This window comes from Fukomys damarensis, unplaced genomic scaffold (genome assembly GCF_012274545.1).
Source record: "Fukomys damarensis isolate Sample0158 unplaced genomic scaffold, DMR_v1.0_HiC HiC_scaffold_38, whole genome shotgun sequence".
NCBI classification, from domain to species: Eukaryota; Metazoa; Chordata; class Mammalia; order Rodentia; family Bathyergidae; genus Fukomys; species Fukomys damarensis.
The window spans coordinates 41,158,904-41,164,903 of NW_022900950.1; positions in this window are offsets into that span (position 1 = coordinate 41,158,904).

Consider the following 6,000-nt stretch of genomic DNA (forward strand, 5'->3'; position numbering starts at 1 on the left):
CTTTGCTCTATTGCCATTTGCTGATTTTTGTGGCAACTGAATTATTGCACTACAAATGTCTTTCCAGTCACGTAGAAGCAACTTGGGAAAAGACTAACAAAGCAATCGTGACCACAAAAACACTGAAAATATAGAGCAATTATCAGTCTTTAAGTCAGCCAGGATTTTTTCTTTAGAACATACTTTTTGCATTGTGTCACAATTATAATAATTTGTGAGAAATGCTTGTATCAGAAATGTAAGGAGACACCCATAGTTTTGAATTTGTTGTACTTTGTATGATGGATTTGGCTCATAAAATAAGTAGATCTGAGATTTCTGAAGGAAAATTGCTATTAATCACCTATTTTTCCCTGGATGAGTGAGGTAGCTATAAAAGAAGTTCCACATTGCTTCACATATAGTAAAAGGAAGCCAACAGAAAATTATTTCTAAGTCTCTACCTGACTCTGTGAGTTCCATGACTATGAATAGGGATGCCTCAAAGCCAATAAAAATAAATGTTATCTGCAATTTTTATCTTTTATGTGCTAGTATTAGTGACTCTTATTTGGGAAGAATTAGCCTTCCAAACTAAGCTGTGGTAAACTTCACCTACTTTGATCACTAAAGGTCTGACTTCAAGGTTTAGCATTTTTGTTTTTTTAGTTGAACATCTTTAGACAACTTCGTTTTCTTTGTCATTATTTTCTGCCACTAACGAGGTTGCTTTTTTCCCTGGCCAACATGATTTTCCCTTTAAGGTCATGACTTAAAGTTGGCAGAGTTGGAAAGTGGTGCCTACACATATATCATTCTGATCTTCTGCTGCAGAGGTGACTTATGCTATGCCTGTACCACTTGGACTTCATTTGTGCATTTGGAGTTCCATCTACTCTTTTTTTTTTTTTGCTTTTTAATCAGACTTTGTTTGCTTTGCTAATAGGATAAATCCAACTGTTTTTAATCAGGCTGGCCAGGGGCTTGGCTATGTTTGTAGGTCAACCTCAGCCTCCAACCCTTCCTTGTGTACTTCTCACAGACTCCAGTACAGTGACAAGAGGCTATGTGTAATGGAGTGAGAAAGAGAAAGCAAGAACCTTTTCTGGTCTGTTTTGGTAGGGACGAATTTAGCTTCATCTGGCTAATCTAACTCTTTTCAAAAACATATATTACTATCTTAAAATGTAACAGTTGGGAAAATCACCTAGTCTTTGTTTTGCATAGAGTAGTGGATGATCTCAATGAATTTTGCCAGCAATATGTATTTAGATGTATGTTTGTGTGTGTGAAAGAGAAAGAGAGAGGCAGCTTCATGGGGGAGTAAAAATGTAGAGGAGGAAGGAGAGAAAATGAGAGGGATAAAGTGTAGTTGTGGTAAAGAGTGGAAATTGGATTAACTGGAGTGATAAATAAATTGAATATTTAAGAGTTTGCTCATGCTTAATATATTTCACTTTTCTATTCTCCAAAGCAAGTACAGTAGTACTCATTATTTTCTATAACTTTCCTATTAAAAAATCTGAAAAGGTGGCAGACCTGTATAACTCTCATAGAGATACATAGTTTTTATTATTTTACCTCATTTGCGTTTCTCTGTCTCTATATGTACATATTATTTTGATAAATCATTTAGAGGTGAATTACAGATTATTATAGCACTTTAGCACCAAATACTTAACTCTAAGAATAAAGATTCTTTTACATAAAATTTATTATATATAAAAAGAACAATAATTAAAATATCAAATTTTGGATTTCTCATATTCAAATTTTTCCTGTTTTCTAAAATTTCTTTTATATTTAGATTTTTTAAAATTCTAGGATCCAATGAAATTTACAGCTCTCATTTGACCATTATGTCTCTCTTCATCTAGACCAGAGTCCTATCTTCTAATATTTGTTCTGAAATTGATTTTGGAGAAATCCAGATTCACTTTTGTGTAAAATGACTCACAATCTAGGTTATGTGATTGCTGTCTCATAATTAGATTAAGGTTAATAATTTTGGCCAGAACTTTAGGTGGTGTTATGTAATTTTTATTACATCATGCAATGACCAGATGTCCAGTTGTCATTTTGTCAAATTGTTAAATGCCAGATCTCTACTTTGCAAAAGTACATTATCCTTTTATAAACTATAAGTATTTTATGGATTCATGTAAAATGTCTTTCTTCAGTATTATTTTACTAAGTAGTTTAATACCCCTTATGTCAGTTATTACATTGGAGATCATAAAATTCCATTCAAAAGATCTATTATTCTTTTTACATTTACTTACTGGTATTCCACATTTCTCTCTGTCAAATCCCTTTTTTTTTTCTCATTAAGTTTATTGGTACTTTTAAAGTATAGAGTGCAGTCACATTTATTATTGGGATCTTGTACCTTTACATGACAGATCTTGGTTCTCATTTTCCCCCATAACCCTGCCCTCCCTTTACTCCTACCCCACCCTTATTTACAAAGACTTTGTTTCCATTTATTCCTTTTCTCATATTTTTCTTTTCCCTTATTTTCTTACCCTTTCCACCTCCCCTACAACTTTAGCCCTTTTCTTCCTATTTCACTTTGTCAGATATACACTTTGGATCTTATTTACACTTTTAGTTTTTCACACCAGAGAAACTATTTGGTATTTACACATATGTGTCTTATTTATTTCACTTTAGAGTATGGCCTCAATATGCATCCATTTTCCTATGAATGACTCTACTTTCTCATTCTTTAGGTTAAGCAGTACTCAATTTTATGAAAAACCAAATCTTCTTAACCAGTCTTCAACTGATAGGTAATTGAGTGGTTTCAAACTTTTAGCTATTACGAAGTACACTACTATTAACATTGGTGTGCATATATCACATGGTATGATTCTTTTAATTCTTTTGGAAAGATACCCAGCAGAGGGATAGCTGGATCAAATGGAACCTCTAATCCTAGTTCTTTGAGGTATCTTCATATTGATTTCCACAGTGGTTGCCCCAATCTCAACTTCCACTAACAATGGAGAAGGGTTCCTTTCTCACCACAAACCTGCCAGCATTTGTTATTGGTTAATTTCTTGATAGCAGCCATTCTTTCTGGGGTGAGGTGGAATCTCAGTGTTGCTTTCATCTGCATATTTCGAATGACCAGGGAGGTGGAACATTTTTTTGGATATATTTATTTGTTACTTTTACTTGTTTGTCTGAGAAATGTGTTCTCATTTCAGATGCCCACTCTTGAATCAGGTCTTTATATTTGGGGGGCCTGATTTCTTTTGAGTTTTTTGTATATTCTTGATAATAGTTCTTTGACTGAGGAGCAGCTGGTAAAAATTTTTTTCCCATATTGTAGGCTGTCTCTTAGCTCTATTGGTGGTATTTTTTGCAGTGCGAAGCTTTTAATAAGATGAGATCCCCATTGTTGATTCGTTGTTCTAGTTCCCATGCTACTGAAGATTTGCTCTTAAAGTCTTTTCCTATGCCAGTGTCTTCCAGATTTCTGTGTAACTTATGGTCCAGCAAGTTTAGTGTTTTCTTTTTTAATATTTACAACTTTAATCCACTTGGATTTTAGTTTAGTACATGGTGAAAGATGAGGGTCTAGTGTTAATCTTTGGCAGGTTGAAATACAGTTTTTCCAACACCATTTATTAAAGAGTCTATCTTTCCTCTAATGAGCATGGTTGGGTCCTTTGTTAAAGATGAGGTAGCTGAGTACATCTGGAGTTGTTTCTGCATCTTCTAATCTATTCCACTGATCCTCTGGCCTGTTTCTTTGCCAGTATCATGCTGTTTTTGTCATAGTGGCTTTGTAGTACAGTTTCAAGTTGGGAGTTGTGATACCCCCAATCATGTTCCTGTTGCCTAGAATGGTTTTTACTATTCTAGGTCTTCTGGTTCCAAATGAATTTTTGGAATACTTTCTCTAGTTCTGTGAAATATACTATTGGAATTTCAATAGGGATTAAACTGAATCTGTACAGCAGTTTTGGTAGTATGGCCATTTTCACTATGTTCATTATTCCTACCCAGGAGCAGGGGATATCTTTCCATTTTCTTATATCATCTTCTATCTCCTTTTGCAGAGTGCTTTGGTTTTTAGCATAGAGGTCTTTTTCTTCTTTTGTTAGACTGATTCCTAGATACTTCATTTTTTTGGATGCTATTGTGAAAGAAATTGTATCCCTAATTTCTCTTTCAGTGAGTCTGTTATTTGTATACAAGAAGGCTATTGATTTTTGAGTGTTGACCTTGTATCTAGCTACTCTGTTGAAAGTGTCACTTAAGTCTAGAAGCCTTTTGGTGGAGTTTTCTGGGTCTTATATGTAGAGTATGATGTCACCAGCAAGTAATGACAGTTTAACTTCTTCCTTTACTATCTTTGTTGCTCTAATTTCTTTCTCTTGTCTAATTGCTGTGGCTAATGTTTCCCGAACTATGTTGAACAGGAATCGTAATAGTGGTCATCCTTGTCTTGTTCTTGATTTCGACATGAAGGTTTTCAGTTCTTGGCCATTTAATATGATGTTGGCTGTTGGGTTTACATTGATAGTCTTTATCAAGTTGAGATAAAGATCATCTATTCCAATTTTCCATAAGGTTTTTATCATGAATGGGTGTTGAATTTTGTCAAATGCTTTTTCTGCATCTATTGAGATGATCATATAGTTTTTGTCCTTGACTCTGTTAATATAGTGTATTACATTTATTGATTGGGTATGTGAAACCATCCTTGCATCCCTGGAATAAATCTAACTTGGTCATCTTCTTGATGACCCTCTGTATTCTGTTTGTCAGTAAATTATTAAGTATTTTTCCATCTATGTTCATTAGGGAGATTGAACTGTAGTTCTCTTTTTTGGTTGGGCCTTTTCCTGGTTTTGGAATCAATGTAACACTTGCTTCCAGGAATGAATTTGGAAGTATTGCTTTCCTTTCAGTTTCATTGAAAAGTTTAAAAAGTAGTGGCAGTAGTTCTTCTCTAAATGTCTTGTAAAATTCAGCAGTGAGTCCTGGGCTTTTCTATGCTTGTAAACTTTTAATTATATTTTCAATTTCATTGATTTTAATTGAGGTGTTTAGATTTTTTTTATCTTCTTCGTTCCACTTTGGTAATTCATAAGTATCAAGAAATCTGTCCGTTTCTTCTGTGTTTTCCATTTTATTAGAGTACAGGTTCTCAAAGTGGGTATTGATGATCTACTAGATTTTTGCTGGATCTGTTGTGACTTCACCTTTTTCATCCCTAATTGCATGAATCTGAGTCTTTTCTTTCCTTTTTTTTTATAAGGTTGCCTAAGGGTTTATTGATTTTATTTATTGTTTTGAAAAACCAACTCTTTGATTCATTGATTTTTTTTGCATTTTTTTCCTTTTTATTGAGGTTATTGGTACAATCTAGGTATACAATACAGTTACATTCATCATTGGGATTCTGTACCTTTACATAATAGGTCTTGATTCTCATTTTTCCCCTTGTTCCTTCCCTCCCTTCACCCCCTCCTCCCCTCCCCATTTATAAACACTTTATTTCCGTTTTTTCAGTTTCTCATATTTTTTTCCTCTACCTTATTACCTTTCCTCGCCCTTCCCACTTTCCTTACACCTTTAGCCCTTTACTTCATATTTCACATTATTAATTTTCTCATTAGGATCATGTGTACTATTATAGTTTTTCACACCAAAGAAACTATTCAGTATTTCAGTTAAAGAAATCTCTGTATGAACATTAAAAATAGGGAATCCTAAAATAAAACTAAAAAGGAAAGTAAAAGAGAAAAGGCAATGATGTAACATCAAAATAATCCTTAATTCTGGAGATGAAAATGGTCCCTGAACATATTTAAATTGCTTCTCGCTCTTATAGTCTTATCTTATTCTTTTTTCATTATTTAGAGAATACTTTATTAGTTTTCTGTAATCAAACCCACGTAGATATTACCTTACATATTTAGTACAATGTGTTACCCCTGTACACATGGAAAAAAAATAAAATAAAATAAATTAACATTTCTAGACCAATATGGTTGTCCATTT